Raw genomic sequence first — 18,861 nt, 5'->3', positions numbered from 1 at the left:
CTAGGTAGCATGGGGAAGATGCGGCATCTAGCGTAAGGTTCATTAGGGATGAAAGAGATTAAGAGGAATTATAGAATGTTGGGGGAAGCTTTATTAATTCTATATAAATAAGGAGAAGCTTATTATACATAGTATGATATATAAGATTATATATGGTCTTTAACATTGTATTGAGATTCAGGGGTATATGTATTATGGCTAAATAGGGGGTGTATTGTTGCTGCGTGGTAATTTATTTTAACGGTTTGTGGGGTGTCTATTTTCTGTGGAGTGGGTAATTTTGATTTTGATAAGTGCCACCTAAATGGCAAATGGCGGCTATAACTTCTATATCTACCAATATATAGTTTTGTGTCTTCATTTCATACTCTCGTTGTCCTACTATATATATATATATATATATATATATATATATATATATATGAGGTGCCTTAAATAAGTTTCCAGACTTTTCATATGGGCACTTTTATTGATAGTACACGCATAAAACTCTACTCCCCTTCGAAGTAATCTCCTCCAGCTGCAATGCACTTGTTGTACCGTTCCAACAACTTCTCGAAGGCCTGATGGAAATCCTCTTGTGTGAGAGCGACAATGACCTTTGACACAGCCTTTTGCATCTCCTCAATTGTCTAATAACAGCGCCTTCTAAGGTTTCTCTTGAGCTTAGGAAATAACAAAAGGTCACAGAGAGCAAGGTCTGAAGTATAGGGAGGGTGAGGAACTGTCTTGATGCCCATCTTGGTCAAATTGTTATAAGGATGGAGTTGTGAATTCATGCAAATCTTCCGCATCTTCAGTTCCACATGTGTACAGTTCCCACATGACATCAAACTGTGCACTTATTGTATCTCTAGGCACACGACGATCCTTATCCATGAAATTCTTTATTTGGCCAATCAACTCTAGTGTCCTGACTTCCGTACATCTTCCACACCTCTAATCATCCATCACAGACTCCCTGCCTTCCTTGAATCTCTTATGCCACTCAAAAAACTGATACTCGATTTATGCAAGATTGTCCAACAGCAGTCTGAAGCATTCCATATGTTTCTGTGGCATTTTTTTTCTAAGTTTAAAACAGAATTTTATTGCATATCGTTCTTCTTAAGTGTCCTCATGTCCAGATGCATTTTTGAAATTCACCAGCTGTGACAATCAGGCTTTAGTAGAGTGTATTCCAATTTTTACTGTAGCTGTTCATTTGAACCTGAAATCATAAAAATTGATTAGTCATCTCATAAGTTGTATCGTAAAAACATGCTTCATTTTACAGAATCTACAACAATTTTAAATTCCTGCACAAAACAAAGTCTGGAAACTTATTGAAGGCATCTCGTATATATATATATATATATATATATAATTTCTAGAAGAACACAAAAAGGACTATTTGGAGATTGGAGAAGATAAAAAGGAAAATTGTAAAACAGAACAACGCCGTGCTATTCAATAATATTTGTCTAAATGAGAAAATGTTGCCTAAATATACACAATATATATATATATATATATATATATATATATATATATATAGGATAGTATAGCTACATTCTAAGTTCCAAATATTTATTCTTCCTACCAAATTCTTCTAGCATTTTAAAATTTTGGCACATTTTTTACAGATCTGTTTCGTCGGGCAGAAACAATCAAATTATCATTACGTCAATATCGACTCTTTTTATGCACATACTCTTCTGAAAAGATAGAAATTTCCAGCTTAGAAAGAATTATGCATGACAACTCTTTGTCGGAAAAAAAAAATATATCGTGATAATAGTTTTTATCAATCAATATTAACTATTATTTTTTATATCTACAGACATGTGTGTTGATACTTATGCAATAATTAGTGTAGGAAATGATAACTGTCGAACTACAATACAACAGATTGGCAAAACGGAAATTTTGTATTGACCCATGAACTATTAACAGAATTATTAACAGAGACATAGAATATTTTTCAAGTTAAATGTTCTTTGTTTTCCAGTTGAAACTTTTAAACCAAAAAAGAAAAACAGCACCAACTAGACATCGACGGAGAGGAGAAATGTATTTCAAAACTCTTGAAAGACCTCAAGATAAAACGACCAAAATAACTCTAATACTAAGCATTCAATTTTTATGCAAACTGTTATCCTCATCTTTGGGATTCTTGATGCAGTGGATATCTGGATATCTGCTGCGCCAGACAGAGACGTTGAGTTGAGGATGAGTTGACCGAAATATGGTGAAAGAACAACAACTATGAAAATGAGGACAGCAGTCCACAAAAAAAAAAAAATAATACACAAATTATAAAGTTTCATTTCAAAGGATTCCAAAAATTCCAAAAAATAAATATAATACAATTTCTAATACAGAGGATTCTATAATCGATTCAATTAGATAATTTGATATCAGTACACTTTAACTTGCTCATCATCATCATCATCATGACAGGCTCCTTGCCCGGACCAATGTGTCTCTTCCTCTCCAGAGTTTCTTGTCTTCCATCAACTGCCTCAGATCTTCAGGTTCACAGTTGGCGTTGTGTGCTATTTGCTGGATGTACGTGGATCTAGGTCGTCCTTTGCTTGCGCGTCTGTGTCATGGAGTCCATAGCAATACATCACTCATCAATTCATGCTTGCTCCTCAGACAATGACCAGCAAATTGTAGGCGTCTTTCTCTGATGGTATTAGATATGGCAGGTAGGTTGCCATAAAGTTGCTGCTTCGTGGGATAATTTTGCCAAGATATATTTAATACTGTTCGTAGCATACGGGTGTATGTGCCGTCTAGTTTTCTTTCCAATCTTTGGTGAGTGTCCAGGTTGTAGCACCATAAACAAGGACACACTCTACCACTGCCCTGAAGAACTGCCTTTTCAGTTTGTTGGTTAGTCCCAAAGTCCATACTTAACGCAGCCCATCCAATGCGGTTCATGCTTTTGAGATGCGAATTTCGATATCTCTCTCTGTGGAAACTATGTTGCTGCCCAGATATGTAAACTCAGCGACTTGCTGGAAGTATTAGTTTGCATTTTCGGACGAGTTATACTAGCGAAAAGGGAAGACTATCCAAAATGACTGTTACAATTCTTACGACCTTTATTTTATTTAATTAAGGAAATTTATTTTTTTCAAAATAAAGGAAAAAAAAAGAAAAAGTTAGATAAATATACATTTAACCCGTTTTGAAATATTCGAAACCAAATGTTATGTTTTATTTGAGTATTTAAGAAAAATATTTACTTTGAAAATTAATTATTTTGAAACATAGAATGTTACTTTTTATTTGTACATTTTAAATATAGTTTATTTGGAAATATTATCGCTAAACAATTTTAATTGAATTCAATAAAAGTGTCTGTTATTTAATGTTTTCTATTGTGATATTTCGTTACTTTATTTTTTTTGAATTATCAGAAAAGTTTGGTTTCAAAAAACAGTATTAATTTTAGATTGTTTTCCCTTACCGCTAGTATAATTCTTCCAAAAATGAAAGCAAAACTGCATTTTTTTAAATTCCATTTTCACCCCAAACAAGAGACAGTGCCTCTTTGATGTAGGGGGCTACTATCAGAGACATAAGTTGCAGGAATACTATGTAGGGAGTTAAACAGCAAGATGTATATTCACATTACACTAGAACTTTTGCATGTCAGTACAGTTAGGGAAGCAGGAGCCTAGAATGGAATTTCAAGTCTAGCAGGAGAAGAAACTATTAGAGTAGAAGGCTTTCTTACATCTAGGCATCTCTACTGTGAAGGGGTGGGACTTTGCTGCTTGTCAGGTTTTTTGGGTGTATTTATGTCAAGGGGCACAAGGGCTTGTAGTTCGTCAGAGTATCCACCATTAAAATACTTGTAAAACAGGCAGAGAGATGCAACATTTCGTCGATGGGACAGAGGTTAAAGCTTAGATGACAGTTCAGGACCTATCAGGTTGGCAAATCTCTTTTGAACCCTGTCCAGGAAGGAGTGACTAGTAGCAGATGCACCAGCCCGAATATGACAACAATACTCCATATATGGGCGAATGGTGGCCTTATAGTGGTACAGGATACCTTCAGGCATAAGTAACTTTCTAGCACAGTAGAGAGAACCTAACTTCTTTGCAGCAATCTTGGTAATGCTTTCAATGTATCTGTTCCAACTCTTGTTTCCTGTGAACATTAAGCCAAAGAGTTTGAACGAAGTACTTTCAGGCAAGTTAAAATGAACTTGTACCAAGAATTTAAGTACAGGGCAGGGGAAGTTGTCATATTTACCACATGTGTGTGTGAGTGTTTTTTGTGTCTTTTTTTTCAGTTAAAATCGTCATGACATGCTGCAGTCCAAACTCACAACTTAGGAAATTACTTTTTTTCAGAAACAGGCTTTTAATCCAAGCCGGCACCATCTTATTTGCATAGGAGTAATAAGATTACATGTCACTTTGTGATACTTGCCAGGATATAACCATTTCGCTTTTATTTATTTTGCCTGTGAATGGATATTAAATGCTACATCAAAATCTCTCTTATTATTTGCAATAACATTTTCAAAAACAAAATAGAGTCTTTATACATATATGAGGTGCCTTCAATAAGTTTCCAGACTTTTTTTGTACCCGCATTTAGAATTGTCGCAGACTCTTGAAAATTCAGCAGGTTATTGCTGTACATTTTATGAGAGGGCTGGCCGACTTTTATGATTTCAGGTTTAGATGAACAGCTACAACAGGAATTGGAATACACCCTTCTAAAGCCCGATTGTCACAGCTGGTGAATTTCGAAAATGCAATCTGGACATGAGGATATAAGTAGAAGAACGATATGCAATAAAATTATGTTTTAAATTTGAAAAAATGTAACAGACACGTATGGAATGCTTCAGACTGTCTTTGGACCATCTTGCATGAATCGAGCATCAGTTTTTGAGTGGTATAAGAGATTCGAGGAAGGCAGGGAGTCTGTGAGGTATAATGAGAGGTGTGAGAGGAATAAAGAAGTTAGAACACCAAAGTTGATTGGCCAAATAAAGAATTTCATGGATAAGGACCATCGTGTATCTATAGAGACAATAAGTGCAGAGTTTGATGTCAGTGTGGGAAATGTACACACATTTATTCACAATGAACTGAACATATGGAAGATTTGCACAAAGTTTGTCCAAAGAGAGCTCAGAAAACATCAGAAAGAATGACAGCAGAAAGATGGTCAAGCTGATCAATTCAGACCTTGCAGTTCTTGATGTTTTTGTGACTGCGATGAAAGCTGAATCTATTGCTATGACCCAGAGACCAAGAGACAGAGTTCCTATTTGTAGCATGCTGGTTCTTCCAGACCCAAAGAGGCCATACAGCACAAATCCACCCAGAAACTTATGATAATCCCATTTTTTTGACAGCAAGGGCATGATCTACACACACTGAGTTTCCACTGGACAGGCAGTCAACAAGGAATACTATGTGGAGGTTTTAAGGGAGTTCAGGAAGAGATTCTGTCGGAAGAGGCCCGTTCTCTTCAAATTGGGTCAGTGACATTTTCACCAAGACAATGCACCACGATCCTATTTTTATCACAAACTATTTAATAAAGATTAACATCAAGACAGATCCTCACCCTCCCTACAGTCAAGACCTTGCTCCTTGTGACTTTAAAGTTATTCCCTAAGCTCAAGGAAAACCTCAGAGGTTGTTGTTATGAGACAATTAAGGAGATAAAAAAATGTCTGTGACGAGGGTCGTTGACACACTCACACAAGAGGGCTTCCATCAAGCCTTCCAGAAATTGTTGGAACAGTACAACAAGTGTATTGCATCCAGAGAAGATTACTTCGAAGAGGTCCAGAGTATCATGTGTGTACTATCTATAAAAGTGCTCATCCAAAAAGGTCTGGAAACTTATTTAAAGCACCTCGTATGAAGAAAGACACTAGGAGACGTCCGATGAGCTTTCTTCAAGGTTTTTGAAGAGAATGAATCCTGGAGAGGCAGACTAATGTTATCTTGGCTATTTATTTACTTCTTAACTTTCTTTCTGACTTACTGAAATGAGTGACGCAGAGGGACAGATAACATTTCGTTAACATTTTGTTTAGCCTATCGAGTTGTCTACATTATTGGTGGTATCTCATTTGCATGGCTTCCATGAAATCACTGACTTCAAAAGAAACAATTTTTCTCAGTTTGAACACATGACGTCATTCGTTATCATTCAGCTCTCTTTTGTTTATCGTTTAACTTGTTACTCTCCTGCCTCAACTCTACGTCACCCATCTTTCGTTCAATCCTGGGAATGATTCTGTTTTACAAATCTGGGTTATCATGCACTCGAATGTACACTAACTAACTTAATCGCTGTTAACGTAGGGTCCTTAATATAGAAAAATTGCTACAAATGACAATGAGGAATTTTACTGCATATGACATTTTCAAGAAAATATTTAATAAAGATTGACCTGCATGATCAGATGAGAAAAAAAAAATTGACAATTTTTTAAAAAATTCAGAGCTATTTAAAAATAATTCTAATTACATATTTTGATTTTTAATGTTAAACAAGATATACTGCCTCTTGAATCGAATTTACAAAGAGTTTCTGATGGGTTGCTGATTTGTATAAGTCTTGGAGATGAAAAGGAGTTTTCATGTTTTTTGATTTTTTTTTTCATGTTTTTTTTTATTTTTTTTAAATTTCAGAAGAGTTTTCGATGGGTAGCTCATCTGTATAAGTCTTGGAGATGAAAAAGAGTTTTCTGTAGGTAGCTGATCTCTATAAGCCTTGAACTGTACAATTTTGTGGGCAAAGGGCAAAGATCTTTCTGATGTGGACACAAAAAATTATGGGCGAAAATTCTAAAAGATCAGGTATTTTTATGGAGCAATTCCGATTTCTGATTGGTTGCTAGCAAAATGTGACTCCATTTGATTGGTCGGTTACTATCGCCAGTGTCTATAAGTAGAACCTTCCAATTTTCTTCAATCATATCTCATCATTATATCAAAAATATTGCAACATTGCCACTTGGAATGTAATCCTACCCCCAACATCAAGAAGATATTATGTTTCTGAAAGCCATTTTGCTGTTAACAAAAATTAAGCTAAACCTGATAGATCTTCATCTTAACATTCACAGGCAACATGAATTGGAACAAATAGATTGAGGACATTGCTAAGGCTGCTGCAAAAAGGTGGGCTCCCTCTACCTTGCAAGAAAATTACTCACACTTGAGAGTATCCTGTATCTTTAGAAAGCCTCTATTTACCAATACATGGAGTATTCTTGCTACATCTGAGCTGATGCATCCACTACTAGTCTCTCCTTCTTAGACAGGGTAAAAAAAAAATAAAGAGTCTCCAATCTAATAGGCCCCCGCACTATCAACCAAGTCCCAACCCCAGTCACATCACTACAATGTTGCATTCCTGTGTCTGTTTAACAAGTATTTAGTAGAAGGTGCGCTGATGAAATCACACTTGTACTCCCCTTCGCCATACATTACCCCCAACAAACCTAAAAAGTAGCAAAATCCCATCCCTTCATTGTTGAAGTCCTTTAATGCTAGAAAGTCTTCTACTCTAAAAGCTTTTTTTTTCCCCTCGAACTGCTAGAATTCCCTCCTTGTTTCCTGTTTCCTTGACTGTACTAGCCTGCTGAAGTGTCAATGTAAAGTGAACAGACATCTTGCTGCTCAACTTCTCACAGTCCCATGTAGACACAGTCCTGAATAATGTCCAAGTGGCGATATGTCTTGTTTGGACAGAAAAAGAGTAAAACACACACGCACACACACATATATATATATAGGTCACAAACATATAAACAGGTCAAATTTGTCTGTAGATTTTAAATGTGAAACATAGAAATTATTAATAAAAAATGAAAATAAAATGAATATTCTTGATGCCAAAGGAGAGAAGGAGAGAGAGGGGGGGAGGGCAGAAAAGTCAATGATTTCAATGCAACATTTATCGATTTACTAACATAAAAAAACAAAAAACAAAAATTATGAAAAATAAAGGGAAATAACTCTTAAGTATTCTAAATTTTGCACTTAGAAACTCTGTATTCCCTTATGAAAAAAAAATGCTTATAAATAATGCAGAATCTGTTTAGCAGCTAAAGTAACAGATAGAGGGGGAAAAAAAGAAAATAGAAAAATATGTCAACGGTTTAATAAAAAAATTGAAAAAATTGAAAAAATTCAATTATAAAAAAATACTAGACGAATACCCATTCCTGGAAAGGTCCATGTTGTTATTTCAAATTATTTCTAACAATTATACGACTTTTTAGCTATGCAAAGCATTAGTTTCTGTAGAAATAAAATAATGTGATAAAATCTCGTATTTGTTTGTTCCTTGCCTACAAATAATTTTAATTGATACACATTAGAAATTACGAGCGTCGTTCCAAAAGTAATGGCTCCTATTTTTTTTTTACTCAAAAACTAAAACGTTTAAGATCTACAAGGACGGGTGTGGTACAATTAAAACAAGTGATCTTTTATGCTTTAGAATTTTATTTTTCTACATAATCACCACCATTCTCAACGCACTTTTGCTATAGATGGGTTGGTGCCCCTCTCTCTCTCTCTCTCGCTCTCTTTCTCTCTCTCTCTCATATATATATATATTTCTGTAGAAATATATTTTCTTATAATATATACCAATCCTTATTAAAGAAGCTCAGTGTAATTACAGAGTAATATAGTGAATACATGACAAAAAACTACCAGATACTGTCAAGAATTGTAAAAGTCAACTGAATTAAAGGAATAAATTATAAGATGGTCAACATCATGAATTTTGGAATATAGTTTTTTGTCATTTATTCACGTTATATATATATATATATATATATATATGTGCAAGGATGCAAGGTTTGTTCCAAAGCAAAACCTCCTATTTTCCAACTAAAAAAAAGTTGAAGAGCTACGAAGAGGAGAGTGGTACCATTAAAACGAGCAACCTTTTGTGCTCCAGAATTTATTTTTCTACATGGTCACCACCATTCTCAATACACTTTTGCTTTTTTTATGCTTTGGTCGTAAAAGTCCGGAGGGCACTTTGTCACTCATATCATTGTCGCCACTCTGAAATCGATGAACGCATCTCTCAACTATGCTGACATAAACTGCATCGGCTTTGTAAATGTTTAACAGGCGCCGGTGAATGTTGATTGGTTCAATTTTTTTATGCATGAAAAAATTCCTTTGCCACACATTGATCGGCGTCTTATGGCAAATTACAGTCCATACCGACCACTTGATGTCATTTTCCGAGCAAAGCTGAGCAGACAGTTAGTTACGTCTGGCTCAAATTCTGCATGAATACCTGAGAAGGATTAGTATATTAGACAATATGTCTTTTTTAATGTACTTACAAGTCAACACTTATCAAGGTACAAAGACCACTCAAGGAATATGAATAATTATGTTTTTTTTTTCTTTTTTTTTTTATTCAATTTTCACCCCAAGCAAGATACAGCGCCACTTTGAAGTAGGCGGCTACCAACGGGGACATAAGTTGCAGGGACATTATCGAAAGCTCCAGTTCTCTCCAAACTTTACAACAAATGCCTTAATGAATCTTGCTTTCCTGCCTACTGGAAAACTGCTTCTGTGGTACCAGTTTTCAAAAATTCTGGCGAAAGAACTGACCCAGTAAATTATCGCCCTATTAGCCTTCTCCCACTTTTCGCCAAAATATTTGAGTCCATAATTAACCAATAACCAAGCTCTAGTCCATCATCTTACGGATGCTAAACTTCTGACTTTTTTTTTTTTTTTTTTTTTTTATTATTACATTTTCACCCCAAACAAGGCACATTGCCACTTTGGTGTAGGGGGCTACTATCAGGGGAAACATCTACTGGGGTACTATGTAGGGATTTGGGCAGCGAGATGTTGGTTCACGTTGCACTTGAACTTATGCAAGTCAGTACAGTTGGGGAAGCAGTGACCGGGAATAGAATTCCAAAGTCTAGCAGTTCTGGGGAAGAAACTACTGGAGTAGAAAGATCTTTTACATCTAGGGATCTCTACAGTGTGGGGGTGGGATTTTGCAGCTTGTCGGGTCTGTCGAGGGTGTTTACGTCGTGGGGGCACAAGTGATTGCAGTTCATCAGAGCATTCACCGTTATAATACTTGTAGAACAGGCAGAGGGGTGCGACGTTTCGACGATGGGACAGAGGCTGAAGCTTAGATGCCAGTTCAGGGCCTATCAGATTTGTGACTCTCTTTTGAACTCTGTCAAGGAGCGAGAGACTAGTAGCTGATGCACCAGCCCAAATATGACAGCAATATTCCATACATGGGCGAATAGTGGCCTTGTAGAGGTACAGGATACTTTCAGGTGTTAGAAGTTTTCTAGCATGGTAGAGAGAGCCCACCTTCCTCGCAGCGGCCCTGGCAATGCTCTTGATGTAATTGTTCCAGCTCATGTTTCCTGTGAACGTTAGGCCAAGGAGCTTGAGAGACGTACTCTCAGATAAAGAGTCGTTGGCCATTGCTATAGGTGGTAGAGAAGGTTTCTTTTAATTATTGAATGAAACCAGTTTTGTCTTGGCGGCATTGAACGTGACCATCCATTTTTGTCCCCATTCCACTACTGATTGGAGGTCATCCTCTAGTGTTTCTGCCATTACTTTAGATATATGTTCATTTGTTTTTCTGTCGTGCCTGCTATAGAGTGTGGTGTCATCAGCATATATACCCATCTCAGAGTCAATTTTGTCAGGGAGGTCATTTATGAATATCAGGAACAGCAGAGGTCCAAGGATAGATCCCTGGGGCACTCCCGCATTTATATCATATTGTTTAGATGTACGACCGTCGAGGACAACCTGGATTTTTCTCTTATCTAAGAAGGATTTAATTATGTTAAGTATTCTACCAGTGATACCGTATGATCTAATCTTCCTGAGGTGACCCTCATGCCATACCCTGTCAAAAGCCTTGGATATATCTAGAGCTACCGCTGACCAACAATACGGATTTAGGCAAGCACATTCCACAGCAGACATCCTAACTGTAATCTCTGAACCTATATGCCATTCACTGGAGAAAGCAGGGGAGGGTAGAGCGGTAGCTCTAGATACATCTAAGGCTGGGTATGGCATGAAGGTCTTCTTAGGAAAATCAGATCATACGGTATAACTGGAAGAATACTTAACATAATTAAATCCTTCTTAGATAAGAGAAAAATCCAGGTTGTCCTTGACGGTCGTACATCTAAACAAAATGATATAAATGTGGGAGTGCCTCAAGGGTCTATCCTTGGACCTCTATTATTCCTAATATTCATAAATGATCTCTCTGACAAAATTGTCTGTGAGATGGGTATATATGCTGATGACACCACGCTCTATAACAGACACAGCAGGAAAACAAATGAACACATATCTAAAGAAATGGTGGCAGAAACACTAGAGGATGACCTCCAATCTGTAGTGGAATGGGGACAAAAATGGATGGTCACATTCAATGCTGCCAAGACTAAACTTGTTTCCTTCAATAATTACAAGAAACCTACTCTACCATCAATAGCAATGGCCAATGACTCTTTACCTGAAAGTACATCTCTTAAACTCCTCGGTCTAACGTTCACCGGAAACATGAGTTGGAACAATTACATTCAGAGCATTGCCAGGACTGCTGCGAAGAAGGTAGGTTCCCTCTACCGTGCTAGAAAGCTACTGATGCCTGAAAGTATCCTGTACCTCTATAAGTCTACCATTCGCCCATGTATAGAGTATTGGTGTCATATTTGGGCTGGTGCATCTGCCACTAGTCTCTCGTTCCTAGACAAGGTTCAAAAGAGAGTCACCAACCTGATAGGTCCTGAACGGTCATCGACGAAATGTTGCATCCCTCTGCCTGTTCTACAAGTACTTTAACGGTGAACGCTCCAACGAACTGCAAGCACTTGTACCCCCTCGGCGTAAATACCCCCAACAAACTGGACAAGCAGCTAAATCACACCCCCTTCACAGTAGAGATCCCTAGATGTAAAACAGCCTTCTACTCCAGTAGTTTCTTCCCCAGAACCGCTAGACTTTGGAATATACAAGAAATAAATGTTATTGTACCCAATAAAAGTTAATTTTATATCTATTTGGCCCATTTGTTTTGGTCTTCAAGTAGTTTTTATTGCTCTTTATTTAATCTAAAAAATTCAGTTTTTCTGAGCTGATTTGAAAAAAAAATGGCGGCATCTTCTTTGGAAGAAGCAAACCTTGTTATGAATTCAACGTTTACAGGTGCTTTGAATTTTGGGGGTATATTTTTATGAGAGTACCCAGCGTAATATAAACACCCCAATATCCCCATGTTAAGAACGGCTTTCAGAATAAACATCCTCAACCTCCCCATGTTAAGAACGGTTTTCAAAATAAACATCCCCCAACCTCTCTATGTTAAGAAATAAACACCCCCAACCTCGAAAGCCGTTCTTAATATGGGGATGTTAGGGTGTTTATAGTACGCTGGGTACTCTCATAAAAATACCCCAAAAATTTAAAACGAGGCTTGCTTCTTCCAAAGAAGATGCCGCTATTTTTTATTTTTTTTCAAATCCGCTCGGAAAAACTGAATTTTTTTAGATTAAATAAAGATTAAATAAAACTACTTGAAAACCAAAACAAATGAGCCAGGTAGATATAAAATTATTTTTTATTGGCTAAAGTAACATCTATTTGTTTGTATATTCTTATTTTTTTCGTATAGTTGTTTGTTGGCTTCTCTACGAAATAACCGAAGAGGGATATCGGCTAGGAAATTACTGAAATGTTTCTGCAAAAAAAAAAAAAAAAAAATGTTTAATATAAGATTGAAACCTACGATAGGATTTTTTTATATAGAAATAGCTCTAGACGAGTTATGAAGCCAATTGATGTAAGTATCTCTGAAAGAATTGAGGTGGAGGTATTTTAGTAAATAGTGGTTACTGGCTTCGCAATGAACTAGTATGATGTTGAAAATTCTAAAGATTTAATGAAGCCAGAAAATCACTAATGCCTAATCTCGAAGGATCTTCAAGATGCATTTTACAATCAAATGGTCCGGAAGTAACAAGAACTTTAAAATAGACTTTTTTTTATCCAATGTAAAAAACAAAAAAAAATATTGAGGTAGGATTTTTAGAATTATAATCATTACACGCCACCCTGTGTGGATGTGTAGTTTAACCAGTATGATTTTTTTTAATTAAATGAACAAAATTAAAAATTAAAAAAAATAAATAAATAAATAATCGATACATAAATCAAACAAAATTTTATGAAAATCTTTAAAATAAAAAAAAATAAATAAACGGCAGCAACACAATTTGAAGGATACTACAAAAAACCATGAAGCAAAATAACAGAAAATTTGTAACGGCGGAGAGAGATGGTGGTGGTGGGGGGGGGATCAGATCAAATCATATTTTTCATCGATTATCGATTGTTCCGACGATGATGATATTATCAATAAGTGTTTCCTTGCCATTTTCGCAGGAATCGTAGCAACTGCCACCTTAAAAAGTTTTACCTACCTCTGCAAGTTGGTATCACCGCTATGACTGCCGCTCGCGGTAAGCAAACTTTTCCTGGTTTATTGATTTCGAAAAGAGGAATTAGCCATTAGCCTAGATAATTCGCAGTCCGGATGTTTGCCTCAAAAATTTCTCAATTACTCGTAGACATACAAGGTATCGATTTGTTTCAAAGGGTAATCATTAAATTTTAAGTCTTTGTTTTTTTTTTATGTGTGTTTTTGTATTTTTTTTTAATTCTTTTCTCTTTGCGTTCGGTTCATCACCGTTTTTGAACTTGTAATTCTTCCAACGCAGCTGTAGAGCGTGTTTTTTTTTATAATTTTCGTTTTGTTTTGTTCTCTCTCTCTCTCTCTCTCTCTCTCTCTCAGACACACATGCATTTTTTTTTTTTTTAAATTCTTATTTTCACTTCTGGCTTTCAGAGCAGCGTGAAAACGCAGTTCAAATCAGTCGGCGCAGAAAGCAAGGTCGGGATCAAAACGAGTCTCGAATCAAAAAGACTCTAGCTTTCAGTTTCAATCTGTCGGATAGACAAATGTTAAAGCGGAAAGAACTCTAAAAAAATTTTTTTTTTAAAGTCAACAAAGATTTGGACTTGCGACACTTCAATTCTTGAGCAATGTAACATGTATCTACAGGAACCATAACTTCTGAATGGTATCAAAACTTGGAATTAAAAAAAAAAAAAGCAACGGATCTTTTAAATTAAAAGAAAATGTTTACATTTAATCAGTGATTATTTAGAACACGCGCACACACACACACACACACACACAAGGATATTTTTCTTTTTGCATCTGGAATTGTATAGGAATATGAAATTATAATCTCCAAGAACAGCAATTTATGGAATATTATCAAACTATGGATCAAATCCAACAATTATTCGAACTCCTATACAATAATACTAGAATCAACTTATGTGTTCAACTGGTTATTTAGATTCATTTATCATTTATTAACTTGAATCAAAATTTGATATTGTTGCATGTTATTTGCTTACTTTGAGGACAAAGCTGTTAATGCTTCACAAAAAGGATCACTCTGAATTGGGACAGAAATAAAAATTGACTCGGTCCAGAAGGATTTTTCGGTACTGGCCGAGATGTCAGAGTCACTTGTAAAACTGTAAACCTGATTTGTTTTTTGTTACATGGAAATAGTTTAAAAAAAAAATATTATTCGCTGATATTGGATGATACGCATTTAAGAACATGGAACAATGCTCAAACCGGAATTATAACTTGGGAATTACCAACAAACCTTGGAATTGAACAAAGCAATGGATCTTAAATTTAAAAAAAAAACACTACAAACAAAACATATTTTAAACAAATTATTATTATAATTATAATTATAATTATTTTTTTTTTTTTAGCTTTTAAAATTTGCGAAAAGAATTGACAAATAATTTGATGCTGGCTGATATTGATAGGAAACTATGTAGCTTCATAATAGACATAGTTTACTTCTGAATCATAAATTCTTGACTCAAGCCAAAATATATACTTCCTGCTAATAGATCTCTCTCTCTCTCTCTCTCTCTCTCTCTCTCTCTATCTATCTATCTATCTATCTATCTATATATATATATATATATATATATATATATATATATATATATATATATATATTAAATCCCCGAAACAGTGTTTCATGGTAAACAACTGATGATCCCTTGAAAAATAAATTATTGGTACTATAGTAAATTCGAGAGCGAGTTGATGCAGTGATTGCAGGTGATTAAATAACTTACTGACTAGATGGTTTTCTAAAGAATGATAAAAAATATTTTTTGTATAGTTTTAAAGGTTTAAAACTTCAAAGATATATATATATATGTCATCCACATGCAGTACTGTTTCGCTGTATCACATCTCATCAGTGTGGCTAGAGTAGCAACTACCTCAAGCCAGAATTGAAGTTTGTCAGTGCCTCTCACCGTTACACTATTTGGCTGTTGCTGAGATGGATATGCTAAATTACAATGTTTCAACATTGTCCAAAGGCCTAAGCTCTATTTATTTACACAGAGAGCATTGTTTTTTATGCTAGCGACAGTTTGTTTTTTCGCTCCTCAAAATACTCAACACAAGATAGGGCGCATTTATAGTCGTCCACATATAGTACTGTTTCACTGTACTACAGCTCATCAGTATGGCTATAAACAAACACTACCTAAGTTCCATCATTGCCAATAATCAGTGATGTTTGTCTCAACGGCCACCGAACACTCATTAACCCTTATCTTCGAGTGGTCTTCGAAACTTGATAAGAGGTAACCACTATCCTAGTAATATCTATCTTTCTCTCTCTCTCTCTCTCTCTCTCTCTCTCTATATATATATATATATATATATATATATATATATATATATATATATATATATATATATAGTTATTCACAGACAACTGTTTCCTCAATTTCAAGACTCATCACTGTGGCTAGATGTATTGAGATTCAAATCCTGAAGACCAATTATTAGTGTCCGGTGCTCAACTTACTGAGCCATCGAATCTGCTACTGGAAGTGGACGTAATTATACTGTATTAAATGAAATCATTAGATTTTATTTACATTTTAGTACGATACTGATAACGGAAAGGACTCGATTATTTCATAAAAAAGTGTGTGTGTGTGTGTGTGTGTGTGTGTGTGTACATGTTCTGTTCCATATACAGGTAATGGTATAACTGAAAAAGGAAGGAAGGATGATATGAAACTTTAATTGCATTATTTTATTTCCAAAAACCAAATATCAGAATCACTTATAACAGTAGAAACTGAAAAAAATGACTTGTTTTTTTTCCTATTAATATGTTTTAGAGACAGAAACAATTAGATAGAATATATATATATATTGCATTCTTATTATTCACTGATCAGAAAAAAAAACAAACATCATCATAAGAATCCGAAGATTCTTTTGTTGGCATTGGTTTCCCCGATATTTTTCTAGTAAGGATTATTTCTAGAAAGACATTAAGTACTTACGAGGGGAACCACATGAAGGTTGCCAACATCCTAAGTGAAAGTGATTTTGTGGAATGGACTGGATTCGAACTTCGGACACCCAGGTCGTCTGTCCGTGTCCGTTAACCACTTGACCACTGTCATCTCCACAAAACGACCATAATATTATTGGATATCTCTTTGCAATGATCATCTTTTTTAATGATACGTCTTGGATCTCCAACGAAAACTGAGCCAACATCATGAGGTTTCTGGATACCATGCGCTCCGCAATCATTCCTGCTGCGAACCTGAAGCAGATATGACCACAGGTCAGTTTAGTTAATTACCCAAACTATTACATTTCTTATAACATCTAACGAAAAAGAATCGCAGACATGATGAAAAAATTAGAGACAAGTGTTTTACGTAGGAATGAAATTTTTATTTTAGCTGTAACAAATCTTTTTATGGTACTTATGCACTTTTGTTACCGTGCCGAATTAATAACATTATTTAGAAAGCCGTTCTGAACATGGGAAGGAGAGGCTGTTTTGTAATCATTCTGTACTTTCATCTAACAATTTAATTACAAAAAAAAAAAGATATCATAAAACTTGAATTTAACTTGGAAATACTATTTTTGAAATATAGCACGGTAACAAAGGTGCATAAACACTCTTTTTAAAAAAAATTATTGCAAATTGCAGCGAATAGAAATTAGTTATACCAACTCGACATTGTTTCACTTTTTTCAGGTCAAGTTGGTTACATATTTACATTTTTTTTTCAAACTGGGATTTTACCTATTATAAATCATTTTAATGGAATGTGCCCTGATGAACTCGTTGTACTTGTATACCTTCGATGTATATACCCCCGATAAACCAGCAGCAAAATCCCACCCCTTTACCGTAGAGGTGCTTTGATGCCGGAAAGCCTTCTATTCTAATAGCTTCTTTTCTCGGACTGATAAACTTTGGAACTCCATCCCCGCTTCTTGCTTCCCTGACTGTACTAACATACAGAAGTTTAAATGTAATGTGAACAAACATCTCACTCATCTGTTTACATAATCTTATTTAGACAGGGTTACAAATAGTAGCCCCTTACGTTCTAGTGGTAATATGCCTTGTTTGGAGTGAACAAGAGTAATAAATCTATATATAAAAGTGAATGTGTCTGTGTGTGTGTACATTTTCCTACGCAATAACTCTGTCAGTTTTTAGTCTACAGACTCGAAATTTGATATGCAGGGTACTGAGATTTCGGAACAAAGTTCAACGATTTGACCTTTGAGAACTCTACCAAACCCCTCCTCCAATTTTGGGTATAAACACTGGAAATTTTAGATATAGGTTCCTTGGACATGGGATCTAACTTACTAACTTAATTTGAGTCCAAAACAGTACATTTTAAGGGGTCATAATAGGGGTCAAAGTTTTAAAAAATTGACCTTTTTTTTAATTTTTCTTTGCTCAACATACACCTCCAAACACCCGAGCAACGCCGGGCTGAAATGCTAGTATATATATATATATATATATATATATATATATAATATTATTATTATAATTATTATTATTATTATTATTATTAAAATATCGTTTTATGCTTAGAATATTAATTAAACAATTTTTATATAAAACTTTATCTAATTTTTTTATGTTAATGTTTTAAATCCTATTTATAATATCATTGTTGTAAATATCTTCCAAAACATAATCTTTTATTAAATAAGAATTTGTTAAGAATTTGAAATTCGGTCTTCAACATTTTCAATGCTATCAATTTCGGAGAGTCAGAAAGTAATTCCTTCTTTTTCTTTTCAACTATTAAAAAAAAAAGATTACCCTAGCTGATTTGTTTAGTAATAAACTGAAATGCATCCTGGTGGATTTTATTCGTAATTAAATTATTCTTTTAAATAGAATATTCAAAATTTCGCTTAATTTTATATTATTGCATTTTTTTTGTTTGCTCAATAACTATCCGATTGATAATAAATAAAATAAATAATTCCTTTTGTAATTATCACAGTTACATTGACACGAGAAGAACGTGGACAAAAAAAATTGATTTCACAATTTTATTCATATAGAAATGTGTCAATTTAACGGCAAAAAGTAAATACTATTTAGTTGGAAACCAAAATATTTTATATCATTTGATGGCAAAACAATTAGCTCCGCCATCTTGTTTTTGTGATGTTTTTTTTTTAATTCAAACATATTTTTTAATATTAAATATAGAAAACCTATCCTATTGTCTTTGAAACAATCAGATAAAACGAAGAAAACAAAACGGTGCTAATGCACTTACTGATCCACGCTATTTTTTTAATCGTATTTCCAAGTTTAATTAAAGTTTTATTGTGTTTTTTATTCAATTGTAAGGT

The 18,861-nt window shown here is 34.8% G+C and overlaps 1 protein-coding gene across 1 annotated transcript in view; it reads left to right on the top strand.

Annotated features, from left to right (window-relative positions):
• The first annotated feature begins 15,343 nt into the window (after positions 1–15,343).
• LOC145242647 (protocadherin gamma-B1-like) overlaps positions 15,344–18,861 on the top strand; it is a 228,387-nt gene continuing 224,869 nt past the window's right edge. Inside the window, exon 1 of the mRNA XM_080105769.1 lies at positions 15,344–16,795. The gene's annotated coding sequence lies outside the window, so the exon portion shown is untranslated. The remainder of the gene's footprint in view (positions 16,796–18,861) is intronic.

The sequence above is a fragment of the Euprymna scolopes genome, chromosome 21 (genome assembly GCF_053919585.1).
Source record: "Euprymna scolopes isolate OS-2025 chromosome 21, ASM5391958v1, whole genome shotgun sequence".
Lineage (NCBI taxonomy): Eukaryota > Metazoa > Mollusca > Cephalopoda > Sepiida > Sepiolidae > Euprymna > Euprymna scolopes.
Note: the sequence above shows the minus strand (reverse complement) of the source record. Positions and strands in the feature narration are given on the sequence as shown.